The sequence below is a fragment of the Lissotriton helveticus genome, chromosome 8 (genome assembly GCF_964261635.1).
Source record: "Lissotriton helveticus chromosome 8, aLisHel1.1, whole genome shotgun sequence".
In the NCBI taxonomy this organism is placed as follows: domain Eukaryota; kingdom Metazoa; phylum Chordata; class Amphibia; order Caudata; family Salamandridae; genus Lissotriton; species Lissotriton helveticus.
Genome location: NC_136069.1, coordinates 303,344,050 through 303,366,971, shown reverse-complemented (window position 1 = coordinate 303,366,971; position 22,922 = coordinate 303,344,050).

Genomic DNA, 22,922 nt, shown 5'->3' with positions numbered 1-22,922 from the left:
ATAAACTAAAATTGGTAAGAAAAAGTATTCCTTTTTTACCTGACACAGCTGGAAAAACCCAGGTGGGCGACCTAGTTCTATCTTCCCTGGACTACTGTAATGGCCTATTTGTAAATGCCCAGATTCGTGTGACCAACAAAATGCAAACCATACAGACTCCTTTTTAGAACACCTAGATTCAAATCCATTTCAGACACAATAAGGAATTACCACTGGCTGCCAATCCGTAATCGAATCAAGTTCAAGACTTTATGTATAGTTTATAAAGCATTACATAATCAAGGTCCGCAGTTTCTCAGGGACCAATTAATTCCCTATACTCCCTCCAGACAACTCCGTTCCACCACTTTGAATCAACTAGTGGTGCCGCGTACAAAAACAGTTTCTGCTCCCAAACTATGGAACACTCTTCCACAGTCTATTAAGACTAGTCCTTCACTCCTGATTTTTCGCAAGCGGTTAAAGACTTGGCTTTATAACCAATAAATTTACAGCAATACTTTCTGAATATTGTAGCTAGTTTAGCGCCGAGACGCCTACGGGTATTCGTTCGCGCTTAATAAATAGCAATAATAAATAAATAAATAATAAATATTGTGGCTCTACTTTGAAGGTAAAGGCAGAGATAAGCTCCTCACTGTTAGAGATGAGGATGCTAATGACTACCAAGTCCTGAAAAATGCACTGATTGAGGGGTTTGGCTTAACAACTGAACAGTACAGGTTGATGTTCAGAGACACCCAGAAAACTCAAGCTCAGGATTGGACTGACTTTGTTGCTTGTGCCACTAAGGCTTTGGAAGGCTGGTTACTGGGAAGTAAAGTTACTGATTACACAGGATTGTACAATCTTATTATGAGAGAGCAAATCTTAAATAATTGTCAGAACCAGTTGTTGCATCAGCACCTGATTGACTCAGATCTGACCTCTCCCCAAGAATTGGGAAAGAAGGCAGACAGATGGGTCAGAACCAGGGTTAAGCAGCAGAACCAGACCCAGGTTGGTGGCCAAAAGAAAGCAGACCAAAAGGGTAGTAATCAGAATCAACAAAATGACCAGACGTCTTCAACAGGGCCCCAACAACCTAAAGAGGGTGGGTCCCAGAATTCCCAAAAGAAGAAGACTGATGTTCCAAAGAAACCATGGTGCCAATACTGTAAAAGTAAGACTCACTGGTTTAGTGAGTGCACCAAGAAAGGCCCAGCCACCACCACTACAGCCCCTAAGGCACCTGCAACCCCTAGTACAGTCAGTAGTGGTAGTGTACCCCCCAAGGCTATAGTTAGGTTAACCCTGGGAACTGAGGTGGGTTCTGACTTAGTCAGAATACCTACTCAGGCTGTTCTTGTCTGTAGTGGGGACATGGATATGACCCCTACTGTCAGTCCTAGTACTCTGGGCAAGTACAGGCAAATGCCTTTAATCAATGGAAAAATGGCTCAGGCCTACAGGGACACAAGTGCCAGTGTCACTACGGTGACACCAGCCTTTGTGGACCCTGAACAGATCATACTAGGTTCAGACTACCTAGTGACCAATGCTAGCAACGTCACTACCAATCACAGTATGGCAGTTGTTAACTTCTCCTGGGGAGGGGTAACTGGCCTCAAAAGGGTTGTAGTTAGTTCAGACCTCCCAGTGGAATATCTTTTGGGCAATGATTTGGAATCCTCCATATGGTCAGATGTGGAGTACAGGACTTATGTAAAAATGTTAGGTCTCTCCTCACATGTCCTTGCTGTGACCAGGTCACAGGCCAAGAAATGCCCAGCTGAACAAGTGCTGGATCCTGGAACATTGGACCAGACACTACCCAAGAGGAAGAGCAGTAGGGTTAAGGCAGTGCCTTCCCCCCTGCCTCAGGTTGAGGATCAGCTCTCTCAGGAGGCTGGCTCAGAGACCCCAGAAGGAACTGTCCTAGAAGAGCCTGAACCTGAACAGGTTGAGTTTCTTGGGACAGGGGGACCATCCAGGGCAGACTTAAGGCAGGCACAGTTAGACTGTTCCTCCCGTGAACCCCTCAGACAGCAGGCTTCTGCTGAGGCTGCAGGGAATTCTACAGGTGCCCACAAGGTGTACTGGGATGAAGGACTCCTATAGGCAAGAGACCCCAAGCCTGGTGCTACCAGGAGGCTGATCATCCCCTTGTCTCTCAGAGGTTTTCTTCTCACCTTAGCCCATGAAATTCCCCTTGCAGGGCACTTAGGCCAGAACAAGACTTGGGACAGGCTTGCCCCTCACTTTCACTGGCCCCATATGTCTGAAGACACCAAAGAGCTTTGTCGCTCATGTGTCACCTGTCAAGCCAGTGGCAAATCAGGTGGCACAACAATGGCCCCCCTTATACCACTACCTGTGGTGGGGGTGCCCTTGTTGGACCAATGGACCCCCCAACAGCATCTGGGCACAGATTTATACTGGTGGTAGAGGATCATGCCACCAGGTATCAAGAAGCTATTCCCCTTAGGACCACTACAGCTCCTGTGGTGGCCAGGGCTGTACTTGGAGTTTTCTCCAGAGTGGGGTTTCCTAAGGAGGTTGTCTCTGACAGAGGTGCAAACTTCATGTCAGGATACTTGACTGCAATGTGGAAGGAGTGTGGTGTAAATTACAAATTTACCACACCCTATCACCCACAGTGCAATGGGCTTGCGGAGAGATTCAACAAGACCCTAAAAGGGATGATAAAAGGTTACCTGAAAAGCTCAGGCGAAGGTGGGACATCCTTTTACCCTGCCTCCTGTTTTGCTTACAGAGAGGTCCCACAGAATGGGGTTGGCTACAGCCCTTTTGAGCTTCTGTTTGGGCATCCTGTAAGAGGACCCCTTTGTCTTGTGAAGGAAGGATGGGAGTTACCTCTCAAAAAGCCTAAGCTTGACATAGTGGACTATGTACTTGGTCTCCGCTCCAGGATGGCAGAGTACATGGAGAAGGCATCCAAAAACCTTGAGGCCAGCCAAGAACTTCAAAAAGCTTGGCATAACCAAAAGGCTGTCCTGACTGTGTATCACCCAGGACAGAAGGTGTTGGTGTTGGAGCCAGTAGCCCCAGCAGCTCTCCAAGACAAATGGTCTGGACCCCATACCATCATTGAGAAAAAGGGAGAGGTCACCTACCTGGTGGACCTTGGAACTCCCAGGAGCCCCCACAGGGTGCTTCATGTTAACAGGCTCAAGGCATTTGTCGACAGGGAGGACATGGGCTTGCTCATGGCCACAGATGAGGGACAGGAGGAAGAGAGTGACCCTCTCCCAGACCTGCTCACTCAGAACCCTGATGATGGGTCAGTAGATGGTGTGGTCTTTTCTGACAGCCTCTCTGAGCAGCAACAAAAGGATTGCAAACAGGTTCTTCAATCCTTTAGACAAATGTTCTCACTGACACCCAGTCAGAAAAACTGGTGCACCCATGAGGTGGACACTGGTGACAGTCTGCCTGTCAAGAGTAAAATCTACAGGCAACCTGACCATGTCAGGGACTGCATAAAGAAAAAAGTACAAAAGATGTTGGAATTGGGAGTCATTGAACCCTCAGAGAGCCCATCGGCTAGTCCTGTAGTTCTAGTGCCAAAACCTCACACCCAGGATGGTAAGAGAGAGATGAGGTTTTGTGTAGACTACAGGGGACTCAATGCTGTCACTAAGACAGATGCCCATCCAATACCTAGGGCAGATGAACTCCTAGATAAATTGGCTTCTGCCAAATTCTTGAGTACACTTGACCTAACAGCTGGTTATTGGCAAATCAGGTTAGCTGAGGATGCCAAGGCCAAAACAGCATTTTCTACCCCAGGAGGTCATTACCAATTTGTGGTGATGCCCTTTGGTTTGCAAAATGCACCTGCCACTTTTCAAAGGTTGGTGAACCACGTTTTCACTGGGTTGGATGACTTTTGTGCAGCATATCTAGATGATATTGCTGTCTTCAGCTCCACCTGGGAGGATCACCTGATCCACCTGAGGAAAGTTTTGGAGGCCCTGCAGAAGGCAGGCCTCACTATCAAGGCCACCAAGTGCCAGATAGGGCAGAGTCAGGTTGTGTACCTGGGCCACCTTGTAGGTGGAGGCCAGGTTCAACCCTTGGAGAGCAAGATACAGGCCATAAAGGACTGGGCTCCTCCAACCACCCAGACACAGGTCAGAGCTTTCTTGGGCCTGTCTGGTTCCTATAGGAAATTTGTCAGAAACTATGGGACCATTGTGACCCCACTTAAAGACCTGACAAGTAAGAAAATGCCAAAGAAAGTTCAGTGGACAGTAAGCTGTCAAAAGGCATTCCATGACCTGAAGCAGGCCATGTGTACTGCACCTATTCTCAAGAGTCCTGACTACTCCTAAACCTTCATTGTCCAAACAGATGCTTCTGAGTTGGGTGTGGGAGCTGTTCTATCTCAACTGAATATTGATGGTCATGACCAGCCCATTGCTTTTATAAGTAGAAGGCTGACCCCTAGAGAAAAACGTTGGTCAGCTATTGAGAGGGAGGCCTTTGCTGTGGTTTGGGCCCTGAAGAGGTTGAGGCCATACTTGTTTGGAACTCACTTCAAGATTCAGACCGACCATAAGCCCCTCTTGTGGCTAAATCAAATGAAGGGTGAAAACCCCAAACTTCTTAGGTGGTCCATTTCCCTACAGGGGATGGACTTTACAGTGGAGCACAGACCAGGGACTGACCATGGCAATGCAGATGGTCTCTCCAGGTATTTCCACTTAGAACAGGAAGACTCACCTGGTCAAGGTTAGTTTAATGTCCCTAAGTTTGGGGGGGGTGGGTTATGTAGGGGAGTAGGTTCTGCAATCCTATGGTCACCCCAGATTTTTGCTTTTTGCTTCACTGGTTTACGACTTTCCCTGGCTGTGGGCCTGCTAATCAGACCCACAGCCTAGCTGTTCTCTCTCTAAATTGACACACATGTACTTTAGGTGCATTTACCAATTGGTATTGGGTCACCTTATCAGCCCCTGTACAGTGTACCTTAGGTACCCAGGGCATAGGTGTACCCAAGGCCTACCAGGGGCTGCAGCATGTATTATGCCACCCCTGGCTGGCCATCTAAACAGACACAACTGGCTGGTAAGACAGCTGGGGTAAGGTGGTGTAATCACCCTTTGCTGTAGATATAGTGATGGAGCAAGGATTCGCATGTTACGCGACTTGCTTGGATTCATGAACCTCGAATAACTTTTAACAATGTAATTCAACCTGTTCGTCTTATTAATTTCCCTTTATTCTGACATTTGGGGTGTCCTAGAGACGCTTGCCTATGTGTTTACTAACTCAATAATGTTTGTATCTAAAATGGCCGCTGCTTGGCGGGTTTCTTTCTGCGCATGCGTTAGTCACACTCACGTGACGTGACGTACTTGCAGTTCTGGTGGGAAACTTTGCGCTTGCGCACTAGCTTTTAAAATGGCTGTCTGTGTCCTCACATGGTGAAGCTTGCGCTGATGTTTTCATGTTATTGTCTGTTTGCACTAATCTCTGACGCCATAGTATATTTTAAGTAATGGGGTATAGAGTAGCTATTCATGGTATACAGTGTATTAATTTATTTCTATATTTTAATTTGTTTTTGCTTACTTTTCATGTACCGCGGTATTGAGGGTCTGATGGGACACTCGAGAATCCATATTGAAATGCTGTTCTGCGCATGACAGACTTCGGCCGGTGACATTGAATGACTGCCAACCAGAGGTGGCAGCCAAGACGTGCCTGGGAAGATGCACCTTCACCCAGCCGAAGAAGCCGAAATGTTCTGCATTCGCAACATTTGTAATGTTTCATTGTATTCTGTAGAATAGGTCATGGGAACCCCAACATTAATAGGCGGTCCCAGAGTATGCAAAACTAGGCTTGTAGAAATCAAATGTGATTGTTGTGTTGACCTATCCTATTTGGGGACCAATCAAAATTGGGGATTCTGACACTTGCAACATTTGGGGGGTGGTACACTGACCCGAAAACAGTATAACTAGCCTAGGTTTAGCTAGAGAAATTGTCCGACTTGTCCGAATAGCTGACCTGTCACTGACCCAACGCACTCAATAGGTGAATGATACAGCGGGCTGCAGAGCACTCTGTCCGAAATATACCATAGACTCAAGAGGTTTTACTAAACCTTAAGTGCTGGCGGAGCACTTTGCTGGGGAATTCGCTAACCCAATCGGGGTTCTGGCTGATAGCTGCAGAGAGGGTGGAGCGCAGGCGTTGCCTCGAACTGCGGGTGCTGGTCGTTTCTTGGTGGTCCTGTCCTGATCCTAATCTGGGTTTCCTGTCCTGTCCTGGGGTGTCCATTCTGCACCTGCTGTCCTGTCGATGACTGTCCTTCCTTGGGGTTTATCCTGTCCTTAACTGACCCGTGGGCCAGGGTTGGTCTTCACACCAGTCTAGGTAATTATAGTGCTAAAAAGACTATTCTGCACCTTCTATTTTTCTGTCTTTGCTTCAATAAAGACATACCTTTGCATATGTTAATTTTCCATGCTTTTTTGCAAACTATTAAATGAAAAGTCATACATTTATTTTCCGTAGCATGTTCCCATGTTTCCCCACCTTTAAAGCACATTTTTTCTCCATACTGTTTACTGAAGTATAGATGTGGTTTATAATTTTCTCCTATAAGCTGATTGAAGTAATGTTGCTAGAACTATAGCGTGTTCCATTTTTATTCTTCCTATAGATGTATAGGATTTCCAAACTTTCATCCAACTTTTAAAGTATTTCCCAGTAGTAAAATTCTAGTTTGTGCCTAAGTTTGCCCCAATTATAGTTATACATTCTTGAGTTCCATTCCTGAAATCTGCTTAGCATGTTTCCCTGTTCTTACCTTCCTTTAGACTCATAAATGGTTGCCCTGATATATTTTATATATGGTTATGTGCTCTTCATTATTTTGATCATCGATTGCCTATTAGTTATAAACTGTATGCTTGCTGAATCTGAAATCTAGATAAAACTTTTAAAACTTCTCGAGTTTGTGGTTATTTAATGAATACAAAGAAATATAAAAGTTGGTATTTTGTTGCCTGCCTTTCTTTTACAGCTAGCTCCCTGATCTATCGTAATCATAGGTACCCGTAACGGTGGATTGGTAAGTCGGGTACAGCAGGAACAAATAGGAAGGAACCAGGGTTACCGGTAGTAGAGTGTAAGGTCACCTGATTAATGTATATGATAAATTGAAGTTTTATGGGCTCGATACATATATAGTAAAATTGTTGGTTGGGTGACCTGCACGCTCTATCAGTAATTTTCTGGTAGCAGAGCAATGGTTAGGGACTAGTTAAAGTTAGGTAGGACTAGTTAAGATAGCTAGGTAGGTCGGATGCTGCTAAAACGTATTTGCTGCTAATTGTGAAAAATGTTGCTGCTAAACGTTCGAATGTAATTACAAATGTTTTTGCTTTGAAAATTATGAAATGTTTTAAATTGTTTTTCTTACTATTATATTGATATATGTACTAATCCATTCGTTAGTAATTGTTTAATGTTTGTCTGGAATCCCCGGGGAATTGAATAGTGGGTGGTGAGGAGAATCCACGCCGTGGTGAGGTCACTGGCTCTAGGAAAATTGGTGCAGGTTAGGCAGAACTGGAAGCACTAATTAGGGTTTTCTGAATGTATGTCTGAATAAATGATAGCAACGAGTTCGCTGGCAAAACTTCTATTGTGATATAACCTAGTAAGGGTCACACCAGAGGAGTAGCAGGTTCGTCGGAGCTTGGGTGATAGCAAAGGGGTTCGCTGGTGAAACTTTAGACTTAGTATATATCCCGAAAAGAAGTGGATGAGTCAAAAGGAGTAGCAGGTTCTCTAATGCTTGAGTGAAGGGTAGGCAGAAGAGATCTATCCGTAGTGCGTGAAAAGTAGACAGAAGAGGTTTACTTGCAGTAAAACGTAATCTTTCCTTTCTAGACACTCGAGTACAGTGGCGAATGTGTTTACGTTGTTAAATAACTAAAGCACTTGCACTTTAAAAGAGAAATCAAGTTTCCGTTACCTTGTAAAGGAGGGAGTCAGTTGCAGAGCTGCTCTGACGTCACTCTGTGCCACGCTGGGATTGGTAGACACAGCGGGTGTGTAGCGGAGCTGGAATTGTAAAGGAGGGGTGAGTGCCGAAGCGTGAGAACTTGTCTTGAGAAAAGGCCGCGCACCCATTGGTCGAGATTATTTGAAACCGCGCACTTGATTGGTTGCACGAAACTAGAAGACGCATTCGGATTGGGAGTGATTTTATAAACAAAGTCGCTTGCAGGAAGTTATATGTGGCATTCATATAGACCGCATACTAGACCTGATCCACGACATTTAGGGTTTGAAAACGATCAGTGGAAAGGGCATAACACCAGCATTATGTACGGAAATAAGAGAAAATTGTCCCTTGTAAATAAAGTGAAGAACTATTTCAAAAAGGACAAACCGATTAAAACTAGAGAAGGTGTTGGCATACCGCCACCAAATACTCCTGAATCTTTCATGATGTTTGATAAAGGGTACCACTCGTGTGTATGGTTGGAAAACTGGGCGGAATACACAAAGGATGACGGAATTTTGGCTTTTCCGTTAGAGGGTACATTCAATGGCAGGATTTTATTTAATTTGAGAACCCGAATGAATGATTTACATCCCAGACCTAGATTGACACAGTACGAAGCATTAGATGAATGGGAGATAGAGGCTTTTGAGAGAGACAAGCCCCGCATGGATAAAGGTTTGACCAAATGGTATCTGAAATTGAAACAAGAAACCCGAGATAAAAAAATGAAGCAATGGAGACAGAATATGATAGTCGAAGGAATGTATCCTATGATGTCAATGGGTGGTTCTGTGGGGGAGAAAAAGGCAGAAAAGACCAAACACTGGGTAACTAGTGGGGAATCAGACGATGATTATTTGGAGGACCTGTTCATGAAGAATCCACCTCCTTATAACGAGGGACCCAGACCCTCTAGTACAGGGGATGCTTCCCGAAGACCTCCTCTTCAGGAAGGGACTAGATCTGTAAATGTAGGAGACGACTGTCAGATACCTTCCTATAACGCGGGCCTAGGACCCATAGGTGCTAGGGATACCTGTCCCCGACCGCCGTTTTTTGGAGAATCAAGATATTCAGGGGAGAGGGACTTCTGTCCGAGACCTCTGTATGAAGAAGAATCGAGACCCTTAAATACAGGAAGTTTGTTCCCGAAACCTAATTATGGTGAAGGACCAAGTATGACACACCCCACTGCCCCGAGTCATGCTCCAACTTTGACTCCACAGGTACTGCATGAGAAATCCCTAGAAAGGTTATTGGAGGAAAAGGAGCGAGAGGCTCTAGCTAAACAAAGAACCGAAATAATTCAAAAAATATCCCAGTTAAATACAAGCCCTGAAGCCTTGACAATCCTGGTAACTATTGGACCGGTTGTTCCATTGTATGGGGATAGACAAGGGAGTCCAAAGACTCCGATCATTACCCCAACTGTAGTGCAGCCGAGAAAAGAGCCCTTAATTGTAGATGATCAAACGAGTGAATGTGAATCTGAGGTCTCTTTAATGGATCTACCGATTAGGGACCTCAGAAGGAGTTCACAGAAAAGGCATAATCCTTTTAATACAGGAGAAATCCAAATGGAATCGACTTCAGGTACTAAAAGCGTCACAGTCGTGAGCCCGGAAGAGATTGAAAGATGCAGTAGAGAATTAGAAAGGCAAACTCCTCAGTCAAAACCCTTAGACATCTACAAGCTGAGGATAGAAATAGAAGAATTGATGGCAGGAAATGTGGGGTTAGACAGGTTAAACACCTATTCTGAAGAAGAGCTCCTATGCATCTGTAAGAGTCTTACCCGTAATACTAGAGTGCTCCATGAGAAATTAACAGACACTGCAGCTAGTATGGGAATAGATATTTCCAAATCAAAGCCATTACAGAAACCCTACAGAGCAGAATTCTCAGACAAAGACCTAGAAAATATGAATGTGTCTGGAAAAAAAGTACAGATCAAAGAATTGTTGAACGTGTTGCAAAAATGGGGAGATTTGGAAAAGTGGAAAGCCAGATGGGCAAAGAAAAAGGATGAGGTTAGATCCAAACAGGCATCTTCTGAGTTTGTTTTAAAAGAAGCTGACAAACCAGAGCAGTTATATCCTATGCGCGAAGTGCCAGGTGGAAAATACGTGCATGTTCCATGGTCCAGACAAGATATTGTATCCTTTACCAATGACTTTCCAAAGTTACGCGAGAAGCCTGTAGACTGGTACAGACAGGTAGAAAGGTTTGTAAAAGTGCAAAAATGTCTATGGAAAGACCTAGATGGGTTTTTCCGATATAGTGGTTCCTGTAGACTTGTGGACGGAATGCAAAATCGCCATTGGTTGGCCTAGTGAAGAATACCCGAGGAACCCCATTACCGGAGCTCCTTCTGATGAAGTAATGAAAAAATATGAACAAGTAATGTTACACCTGAAGGGAAAAGTGCCTGCAAAGGAAACTGATTGGACCAGAATAGATAGAACTACTCAGGAAAGAGATGAGACAGTGCATTCCTTTTATGAAAGGCTGTTACAGGTGTTTAAAACGTACAGTGGTATAGATAACATCGAGATGAAGGATATGACCCACTTCATTTACAGGTTTGTAAACGGTTTAAGACCCGAAATTTGCCAGTGGATCAAAGACAATAAAATCTGTTGGCAGTCTAAGAAGATTGATGAGGTCTTACGGTACGCAAAGTACTGTGAGGACGAGATGGTTGATAAGCGAAAGGTTCTGAAGAAAAAGGTTATGTGGGCACAAGTAAAACTAGCTGAACAGCAGGAAAAACAATTGGGTAAATTGAATAAGAATTCCCAAAATCAAGGTTCTGGGGGTGGAGGGAAGCCCAGAGTGAAAACGAGTCGAGAGGAAGCCAAAAAGAAATTTCCCTGTCACCAGTGCGGAGAAATAGGGCACTGGAGAGACGAGTGTCCATATGCACAGCATAATAACCCTCAAACCCCTGAATTAAATCCACAGACGCAGAATGAAAGGTCAAGAAAGACCCAGCAACAGGTAAAGGCGAGTCAGTTGCCCCGTGCACCTAAACCAAATTATAAGGGAAAACACCGCAGGGTGATGACATAGAAATCTGGGGAGGCAATGAGGATAGAAATGCAGCAACTTCGCAATTTTTATTGAATGATACTTTTCTTTGTGACGATCAATACTGACGGGGCCTGAGAGGGGAGGACGAGGAGTGTGTACTTGGCGCTTCCTTGCCAGTAGACCAGTCAGGGCCATACATTGAAGGAAAGGTTGAAGGCAATGATGTCACCTTTCTGTTGGACACTGGTGCTACCCGTTCTACTGTGAGAACAGCAGATGTTCCAAACCTACCCCTCTCGGGAGAAGCAATCCAAGTAGTGGGTGTATCCAATCAATTGATTAGGACCCCAGTTACTGAGCCCATGGAGATCACAATAAGAAATTTCAAAGAAATGCATAGATTTGTAGTTTGTGATTCCAGTCCAGTAAACTTACTGGGACGTGATTTGTTGTGCAAAATGAACTGTACCATCTTTTGCACACCAAAGGGCGTCGGAATTCAGACCCCCGACGAAGATGGCATATACAAATTATTGTTAATTAGACCTGACTCAGAAATTAAACAACTGACAATACAAGACTTACCCGAAGAACTCCAAAAGACAGTGAAACCAGAAGTATGGGACTTTACCGGAAAGGATGTAGGCTTGATGGCAAATGTAGACCCAATCAAAATAGCCATGAAGGAAAATGCAGTTTACCCCAATACCAAGCCATACAAAATGAGTGCAGAAGTGAGAGCAGGAGTTGCCAATGAAATAAAAAGATTGTTAGAAGCGAACATCATACAAGAAGTGATGAGCAGTCCATGTAACTCACCCATAATTGGAATAAAGAAACCTAGTGGCAAGTACAGGGTAGTGCAGGACCTGACAAAGGTAAACAAAATTGTTGTTCCTTGCTGTCCTATTGTTCCGAACCCAGCAGTGATCCTGTATCAGAACCCCTGGGATGCTGAGTGGTTCACTGTGATTGACCTATGTCACACATTCTTTTCGATCCCCTTGCATCCAGACAGCAAATTTATTTTCTCATTTGCATTCGACAGTCACGTGTTTGTTTGGAATCGCGTCCCTCAAGGGTATACAGAAAGCCCCTCGATCTTTAATCAGATTCTGAAAAAGTGCCTTGAGTCTTTAGTCTTACCTGGAAAATCAGTTTTGGTGCAATATATAGACGACCTCTTGGTGGCGTCTAAGAGTTAGAAAGACTGTGTTGATGACACCATTGCCTTACTGAATCACCTAGGTGAAGGAGGACATAAAGTATCACCTGACAAATTGCAGTTCTGTACCAAGTCAGTAAAATATATGGGGCACCAGATAGAAAAAGGTATCAGGAAGGTTACTTCAGAGAGAGTCAGAATAATTCGAAACATGCAGTTACCCCGTACTCAGAAAGAAGTCAGAATGTTCCTTGGAGTTGTAGGTTATTGCAGGCAATGGATTGTGGGATTTGCAGTCCTAGCAAAGCCTTTGATAAAGATGACCAAGAAAGGAGCAAAGGACCCAGTGGAATGGGATGAGGAAAGCTTGACAGCATTCACAAAATTACGAGAATGTCTGTGTACAGCCCCTGCTTTGGGAATGCCTGATTATTCTAAAGAATTTTCATTGTTTTGTGACACACGAGACCATTGCGCATTGTCAGTCCTAACCCAAGCCCATGGTTTGACTAGACGTCCAGTGGCATATTTTTCTGCCACTTTGGATCCAGTGGCTGCTGGATTACCCGAATGTCTGAAAGCAGTAGATGCAACTTGCACGAGTCTAGAACAAAGTGAATCCATTGTTATGGGACATCCTGTAACTGTGTATGTTGCACATGCAGTTGTAATTTTACTGACCAGAACTAAAACCCAGTATCTCACCCCTAGTCGGCTGACTAAGTACGAGAGGATTCTCGTAGGTGCTGCAAATGTGGTCATTACTAGGTGTAACATATTAAACCCAGCTACCCTATTACCAGACTCAATAGTTGCAGAAGCAAAAGGAGAGGTCGAGCATAATTGTATTGACCTGACAGAATTCAGTACTAAACCACGCCCAGATATCAAGGAAACGCCCCTGCCTATAGAAGATAGTGAGCTGTTTGTGGATGGCTCATGTCTGAGACACGAACTTGTAGGCCTAAGTGCTGCTTATGCTGTAGTCACAGTAGAACGCATTGAAGAAGCATCCTGTTTATTTGGAGTGAAGTCTGCACAAGTAGCCGAATTGATTGCATTGACAAGAGCCTGTAAAATTGGAAAAAATAAAAGAATAACAGTGTATACTGACAGTCAATACTGTTATGGGGTTGTGCATGACTTTGGCCAATTGTGGCTACAAAGAGAGTTTCTGACTTCTTCAGGTACTCCTATCAGAAATGGAAAAGTTGTACAAGAATTACTGGACGCAATCCAGTTACCAAAAGAATTGGCAGTGGTCAAGTGTGCTGCTCACAAATCTGGCACTGATCATGTGATAGTAGGAAATCGATATGCTGACGAAGTGGCCCAACATTGTGCCAGACATCGAATGTCTGTAAACATCAAATTGGGGGGATATGGAAACAGCTGCCAACTTATGGTGTTTGAGGATGTGCCTACCTGGGAAGAATTGAGAGATTGGCAGCATGCTGCGACACCAAAGGAAAAGGAAAAATGGAGGAAACTTGGTTGTCGACAGAGAAGTGAGGTTGGTATCATTGTGGGCTCTGATGGTATGCCTGTGTTGCCTAGATGCCTGCTTGCTTCTATGGCCAGATTGATGCATGGAGATGCACACGTTGGTAAAGATGCCATGGTTCGTGTTTTCCAACAAACATGGTACAACCCGAAGTTCAGAAAAGTAGCAGAATCACTCTTCCAGAGGTGTTTGACATGTCAGCAGTTCAATGCTGAAAAAAGAACAGTAGTTGAATTGGGAAAAATTGGAAAATCAGGAGGTACCTTTGTAAGATTACAGATAGACTTCATTCAGTTGCCCCTTTGTAAAGGAATGAGATACGTCCTTGTCATTGTCTGCCTGTTTTCAAAATGGGTGGAAGCCTACCCAGCCAAAAAGAATGACGCCATGACTGTAGCCAAGTTATTACTACGAGAGCTAATACCCAGGTACGGGGTTCCAGTCACAATTGAATCAGATAGAGGTGGGCATTTCCAGAATGAGGTAATCGATCAGCTCTGTAAAACATTCAAGATTACACAAAAGCTGCACTGCGCATATCGTCCAGAGGCTTCTGGAGTGGTGGAACAAATAAATGGCACTATCAAGTCGAGATTAGGAAAGATGTGTGAATCTACTGGCATGAACTGGATAGAGGCTTTACCTCTTGTTCTGATGGGAATCAGAAGTATTCCAGACCGAAAAAAAGGCCTGAGCCCCCATGAAATCCTGATGGGAAGAGTGATGAGACAAGCATGGGTACCAGGATACAAACTGATAAGCATTTCTGATGATTTGGTACTTGAGTACTGCAAGCAACTGGGTGACCAAGTGCATTCTATCTCTCGCCAGATTGGGGAAGACGCCGTCGCCAGTCCAACAACTCCAGTCCATAAATTGGTTCCAGGCGATTGGGTTGTACTCAAGAAGCATACTCGTTCAAATTGCCTTGCACCGAAGTGGGGACAACAACGCCAAGTGATACTGGTGACCACGACAGCGGTGAAGTGTGCCGGCGTTCCAAAGTGGATCCATGCCAGCCATACCAAGAAGGTGATCAGAGACGAGAAAACTGACGCTGAAGGTTGTCCAGCTGAGGGGTCTCCAGACGATGGTCCTGAAGTAGCTGATGACGAACAACCGAGCACCAGTCAAGACGAGTGGATACCCATAATCGACCTGACTGATGACCCAATCAGAACAAGAAGTCAAACCTACGCAGACAGAGAGTGGAATAGTGAGGAAGAGACAGGAATAGGAGAAGACAATCAGATTATTGAAATCCATGTCATATCTGAAGGAGAAGAAGATCAGATAGGGACAGAACAAGTAATCGACACACCTCCACAAACTCCTGAGATTGAAAAGGGACAGACAGGAACTAGTGTAAAAGTTCAAGCAGAAGAAAATCAAGGGTTCGAAGTGCTTGAACAGGATCAGATAGAAATAGACAAATGTGTTCAGGACACAGAAACTGAAACGCCCAAAAACCAAATCCAGTATACACCTGAACAAGGCCAGCTTAGTAACCAGGCAGAAGAAATAGATATAAGACCTGGGACTAGTCAGACAGGAAGGGAAGAAAGAGAAGCAGAAGTGCCACAAACAAACGAAAATAAAAGAGCATTAGAAGAAAGCCAAACTACAGTGCCAGTTAAAAGACTCAAGAAAAAGAAACATAACGAACCAAGATTTATTAAGAGATTAAGGTTGAGACTGAAAACAGTAGAAGAAAAACTTGAGCAAAGAAGGAAAAGTTCCCGTATAGCAGAGCAAGCTGGAGAAAGCTCCAAAAGAAGAAGTGATCGAATAAAAAGACTGAACGAAAAATATCAAGATCCTGAATGGACTTATTTGGTATTGGAGGAATTTGAGGATCTTGATATAACTGACGACAGTGACGAAGAACAGACAGCTGATCAGTCTGCTGAAGAAGACGAACCAACCTGAAGTTGCTCAGTGTAAGCTACCTGTGCAAAGTTATAAAGAGGGGTTGAGAACTTCTTCTAAGCGAAAATGTCTGATTCAAATGTGAATGGAAGGCCTAGACGCAATTGTTGTAAGACATGCTGCAAAGTATGTATATGTAGTGTAGCTATAGTATTAATATTATGGATAGGACTAACAATTTTTATTCCTTATATGGTGAGCAAAAATACTAATATTAACCCTACACAGACTGTGACAAAAGACACTGAAGAACTGACAACACTAAGTGTAGAAAGACGTGAGAAAGCACTTAGCATTAGACAAACAAAATCAGACTTAGAAGCACCAGATGAGGAAGGACTACATTATCACGGAATTAAGAACCAGACTCATTTAAATGTATTCGCAAACCTGTTAGTGCATTATGTAGAAACCATGGAAATAGAAGACTGCTATGTCTGCATGAAGCTACCTACTTCTGTAGCTGAAGGCGTGACTTATCATCACCTGCCCTTGACTTATGGAATTTCCTGTAGTATTTTAGCTAGCTTATTCTACAAAAGAGGACCGTTACAATACTATTACTCTAACTCAGACGTGATATTTTCTGAACTTCCTATACGTGGAAATCTGAATCCTGTACATACTAAAAGTGACGTTACACGTTATATGGGAGAATACTTTCTGACTATAGGTACCATAGATTTAGGTGACGCACACAGAGATAACTTGACCTGTTCATTACATGAACAAGAGAAAATGTTTCTAAACATGGCAGAGAAAAGAAGGGAGAGTTTCCAAAGAAAGGCAAATGATAAAAGACAGAAAACTCCTAAGTGGGCTGAAAACATGGAAGGCACCTCAAATGGTGGGGCTAGTTCCTGCTTTGTTGCTGGATTTCGAGAGAAAGGGGAAACTTTGTCTTCACCGAGAAAAGACTAGTTATTATAATAACATTTTCATTGGTTCCAGTCAATGTGAACACAATTACAAGGTAATTGGAGGTTGGGGTTTCAAAAATGGGTCAGAACCTGTGTTTCCCGGAATTTATTATATATGTGGAAACAAGGCTTATTTCAAATTGCCGGATCACTGGTATGGAAGCTGCTACTTTGGCATTGTCTTCCCGAAAATATACCATGTGAATGAAATTGCTGGAAGCAATGAAAACACTAATGGCTTAGTGCGTAGTAAAAGAGAAAGCGTAGGTGAAATAATGGGTAGTATTTTTAGTGCACTGATACCTGGAGTGGGAGTGGTTCTGAACACACACAGAATTAGCAAATTGTCAACAATAGTGGATCTATTGTCTACTGACACAGCTCATGGATTTCTGTTGGTCAATACCGAAATGGTTGCGATCAGAACTATGGTTTTACAGAACAGACTTGCTCTTGACACCTTATTAGCAAAAGAGGGCGGAGTCTGCCGGATGTTGAAAGCGCAACATTGTTGCACTTACATACCGGACAAAAGTGTACAAATCAAGAAATATGTGAAGAACATTACAAATTTGGAAAAAGAACTCAAACCACTGGAGGTTGATAGTGCTTGAAGAGACTTACTGATGGTCTCTCCGCTGTAGGTCATTGGTTTTCTAATTTAGGTAAAAGTTTCTTGTTTAAGGTACTGATGCCAATTGCAGTAGTAGGTTTCATCATATTCCTCATATTTGTCTGTTGCAAATGTCGCAAACACCAAAAGAAGTACATTGTGAATAAGAGAGGTGTGAAAAGGAGTGTGGATGAACTTGAATTAGAGGAACTGAATAATCAGATTTACAAAAGGGTGAAAAATTCACACCCTAACAAAGATGTTAAGGAAAAATTGAATCGAATGTTGGAAGAGATTGAGATGAACAAAGTGTGAAAAGTTGGCATCTGATTCCATTAGTTTGTGATGATAGTAAATATCATCAAAGAGGGGATTGATGGAGCAAGGATTCGCATGTTACGCGACTTGCTTGGATTCATGAACCTCAAATAACTTATAACAATGTAATTCAACCTGTTCGTCTTATTAATTTCCCTTTGTTCTGACATTTGGGGTGTCCTAGAGACGCTTGCCTATGTGTTTACTAACTCAATAACGTTTGTATCTAAAATGGCCGCTGCTTGGCGGGTTTCTTTCTGCGCATGCGTTAGTCACACTCACGTGACGTACTTGCAGTTCTGGTGGGAAACTTTGGCTTGCGCACTAGCTTTTAAAATGGCTGTCTGTGTCCTCACATGGTGAAGCTTGCGCTGATGTTTTCATGTTATTGTCTGTTTGCACAAATCTCTCACGCCATAGTATATTTTAAGTAATGGGGTATAGAGTAGCTATTCATGGTATACAGTGTATTCATTTATTTCTATATTTTAATTTGTTTTCGCTTACTTTTCATGTACCGCGGTATTGAGGGTCTGATGGGACACTCGAGAATCCATATTGAAATGCTGTTCTGCGCATGACAGACTTCGGCCGGTGACATTGAATGACTACCAACCAGAGGTGGCAGCCAAGACGTGCCTGGGAAGATGCACCTTCACCCAGCCGAAGAAGCCGAAATGTTCTGCATTCGCAACATTTGTAATGTTTCATTGTATTCTGTAGAATAGGTCATGGGAACCCCAAAATCAATAGGCAGTCCCAGAGTATGCAAAACTAGGCTTGTAGAAATCAAATGTGATTGGTGTGTTGACCTATCCTATTTGGGGACCAAACAAAATTGGGGATTCTGACACTTGCAACATTTGGGGGGTGGTACACTGACCCGAAAACAGTATAACTAGCCTAGGTTTAGCTAGAGAAATTGTCCGACTTGTCCGAATAGCTGACCTGTCACTGACCCAACGCAGGTGACTGATACAGAGGGCTGCAGAGCACTCTGTCCGAAATATACCATAGACTCAAGAGGTTTTACTAAACCTTAAGTGCTGGCGGAGCACTTTGCTGGGGAATTCGCTAACCCAATCGGGGTTCTGGCTGATAGCTGCAGAGAGGGTGGAGCGCAGGCGTTGCTTCCGAACTGCGGGTGCTGGTCGTTCCTTGGTGGTCCTGTCCTGATCCTAATCTGGGTTTCCTGTCCTGTCGTGGGGTGTCCATTCTGCACCTGCTGTCCTGTTGATGACTGTCCTTCCTTGGGGTTTATCCTGTCCTTAACTGACCCGTGGCCAGGGTTGGTCTTCACACCAGTGTAGGTAATTATAGTGCTAAAAAGACTATTCTGCACCTTCTATTTTTCTGTCTTTGCTTCAATAAAGACATACCTGTGCATATGGTAATTTTCCATGCTTTTTTGCAAACTATTAAATGAAAAGTCATACATTTATTTTCCGTAGCATGTTCCCATGTTTCCCCACCTTTAAAGCACATTTTTCCCCATACTGTTTACTGAAGTATAGATGTGGTTTATAATTTTCTCCTATAAGCTGATTGAAGTAATGTTGCTAGAACTATAGCGAGTTCCATTTTTATTCTTCCTATAGATGTATAGGATTTCCAAACTTTCATCCAACTTTTAAAGTATTTCCCAGTAGTAAAATTCTAGTTTGTGCCTAAGTTTGCCCCAATTATAGTTATACATTCTTGAGTTCCATTCCTGAAATCTGCTTAGCATGTTTCCCTGTTCTTACCTTCCTTTAGACTTATAAATGGTTGCCCTGATTTATTTTATATATGGTTATGTGCTCTTCATTATTTTGATCATCGATTGCCTATTAGTTATACACTGTATGTTTGCTGAATCTGAATTCTAGATAAAACTTTTAAAACTTCTCGAGTTTGTGGTTATTTAATGAATACAAAGAAATATAAAAGTTGGTATTTTGTTGCCTGCCTTTCTTTTACAGCTAGCTCCCTGATCTATCGCGATCATAGGTACCCGTAACGGTGGATTGGTAAGTCGGGTACAGCAGGAACAAATAGGAAGGAACCAGGGTTACTGATAGTAGAGTGTAAGGTCACCTGATTAATGTATATGATAAATTGAAGTTTTATGGGCCCCTATACGTATATAGTAAAATTGTTGGTTGGGTGACCTGCGCGCTCTATCAATGGTATACCTATATCTAACCCCAAAATGGACACATATATTCCTATCAGTCACTCCTATGGCAGGCCTTATCAATCCTGAAGGCAGAGTGCTTGGAATTATGTGAGATGGTGCTCTAGCATGAGCTGAGCCTGTCTGCAGCTTGCGGAACCAAGTCCTTATAGCTGTTCCATGATAACGCTATACCATATACTCTTAAGTGCATTATAATCCTTGCGGTTATTGCTAACTTTGGTATAGCATTATCAAAACATGTCGAGTAAGGTGTCATACGAATTGGAATACTACCCCCTCGCCAGTTCTGGCGACGGGGGTAGCATTCCACTCTTTTAGAGGGACACGACATGTATGTAACTGTGAACCCCGGTTAAAGTTAAACGAAGCCTCAGCATCACAAAATGGATGCTGCCACCACAGACACAAGTCTGACCTGCTGCTGGGAGTCCTTCCAGCGAGGGAGGCCTGGCAAAGGGTTTCCTTCCTTGGGAGGTGCTAACACCACCCCAGACAGGATTTTGTGTATTGAGGTAGGGGGGGCTGAAAGGCATGAGACATGCCTGGGGCACACAAGGTGTCCCTGTGCATACCCCGGTTCAAACCAGTTGCTGCGGCACTCCAGTCCCTGCTCTGGCGCGAAACCGGACAAAGGATAGGGGGTGTAACCACCCCCCTCCTGGTCCCACCCATGGGAGGGACCTAGTCACCAGTACAGCCCCCTTTAGCAGAATAAAGGTAGGAGCTGGTCCCATTCCAAATTAGATTATCCTGAACAACTTTCACAAGAAGAAACTCTGGACTTCGACGTTCTGCTCTCCAGAAGTCTGAAGAATCTCCCTTGTGGGCAAGGAGTGTCCACCCTGCAACTGCAGGCACCATCAAGCGTCCTAGCGGTTCACTTTGTCATCCTTCCTGCCGGAACCAGACTTCAGAGCCCGAGGAGACCCGGATTCCCAGACCTCTCCGACCTCTACCCACATCTGCAGCACAGCTGAAACCCGTGGGTGCGACGAGACACGTGGGACCGGCCATCTTGAAGAAACTGCACTTCGCTTTCAGCACGACTTCAGAGGCATCCTCGAGTAAGTGCTTTGGGGATTGAGAAGCCCCAGCCCCTAGCAGCTCCTGCACAGAAGACCAGCCCTCCAGCATCCACGAGATCTGCTTGGGTCCCTTTTGCTTGATTGCTGCTCGACGCGTTGTCTGGTCACTTGCCGGCAGGGTAGTGGCCTCCTAGACGACGATCCTTGAAATCTGCACTGCTGGTCTGGTTACTCCAGACTGGCCCTTGCTCCCTTCCAAAAGAGGAGCATCCTGGACCCTTCTGGTCCGCACCAGACGCCGTATCCACTCACCGCGTGGGTTGCCTTTGCCAGGGCCTGTTGACTCCAAATCCGGATCCGACACCGCCGACAGCGAGAGCCTGCGTGGGACAGCTCGTGCCTCCATCCTGGTCGTCGAAGACACCGCCTGGTCCACGTGGCTACAGAGACAAGCGTCCACTCTTCACCTGATCGCGATGACAGCATCTGGTTCCACACCGGTCAATGGCTAGTGACTTTGAACACTGTCCCCTCTGCTTTCAGGTCCTCCTCTTCCTCGATTCACCCTTGGATCGCACCAGACATCTTCCTCCTGGTCGCCTGCAGCATCTTTCTTCAAGGCTCCATAGACTTCGACGCGGAAACCCGACACACTTTCACACCTATGCACCCGCAGCCCGTGGGTGAGGTAACGAGAGCATTTCGGTGCTCATAGGTAGATTGACTCTCCTAGTGTCCAGATATCCAGTCGTTTTAGTCCTAACTAGTCGGAACTATCTGTTACTTACCTTTTCGTAATTTGTTCTGCCCATTGACTTTGTTCCGCATCTCGCGTGTGAGTTCACACTCTGCACAAGCGTCCCGTGGGCCTCCTGCTACTTACCTAAGGTTAAGGTAGTGTAGTCCCAGCGATCCTACAGCCTCTGGGCATCTTCATTTCCTCTATCGATTTCCTTATACCATTTACTTAGTATATGGTTTGTCGTGCCCCTAGGGCACCATTGTAATTTGTGTGACTTATTGTATTTTTCTTAAAGAGAATTGTTATGTGCTTAGCCCTCTGATCTCATAAAGAGTTCAGAGGTGTTCGTTAGTAATAAATATATCGTTTATTTTCATAACAACCTGTGTGGTGTCCTTTCATCTGGTATTCAAGGGGTTATATGTGGTAAAACAGCTGGCTTCACATGCCAAAAGAGTTTAGCCTAAGACTGCTTTGTCCATTCTACCATTAGGATAGCTGGTCTAGAAGGTTGATTTACAACCAATCACCATAAGGGTTGTCTGGACTGATACAAGGTGACCACTAGAACTAGTGAGCATCATATATCAGGCCAACTTCTCACAGCAACCACACCCTACTTCTGGCCCAGGAACGCGCTCGATGGCCCCCCCTTTGCCAAGAGGGCCGTAACTTCCACCTGCAGGAGTCGCAAATGATCCCCGATACATGGTGGTTCTGCGGTGGCATGGCTGGAGGGGTCGCCTCGAAGGGGAGGGAGTAGCCCCTTCGGACGATTTGCAGCACCCACCTGTCCGACGTGACAGTGCGCCAGTGGAGGAGGTGATGGCGAACCCTGCCCCCCACTGGCGACACATGGGCCTGAAAGCATGGACTAGGAGGGTTTTGAGGCGGATGCTGCGGGGGAAGGTGTGGACTGTCCTCGCCGTTGTCCCCGACCGCCGCCACGGCGGTTTCCACGGCCGCCACTGCGTTGGGTATTACCCTGCGGTGCATGGCTGGCAGCACGTGTGGGTACACCCCTTCCTTAGCCATGAAAGGGGCGAAAAGCAGCCGTTTGCTGGCGCGGGGCCGAGAGCCCCAAGGACTTGGCCGTAGCCCTGGAGTCCTTAAAACGCTCAAGCGCATGGTCTGCCTTGTCGCTAAAAACGGTAACTGCAAACACAACAATGATGGACAGAATGTTGATCAATGTCACACCTTCACCCCAGTCCAAAGATCTGGGCCCAAATACATCGTTTTTCCACTCCACACCACCCTGGGTTAGACAATGGCGATATGCAAATCAGCGCTGACCCTGTGCCCCATGGGAACAGTCCAGTCCGAACTACAAAAGCCATGTCCTTCCCAGAACGGAAACAAGCATCCGAGGACCGGCCCGGTTTCGAGGTAAAAAAGGCGACGGCTATCAAAAGGCATGTCCATGAGTGTATTCTGGACATCAGCCGAGAAGTTGGCG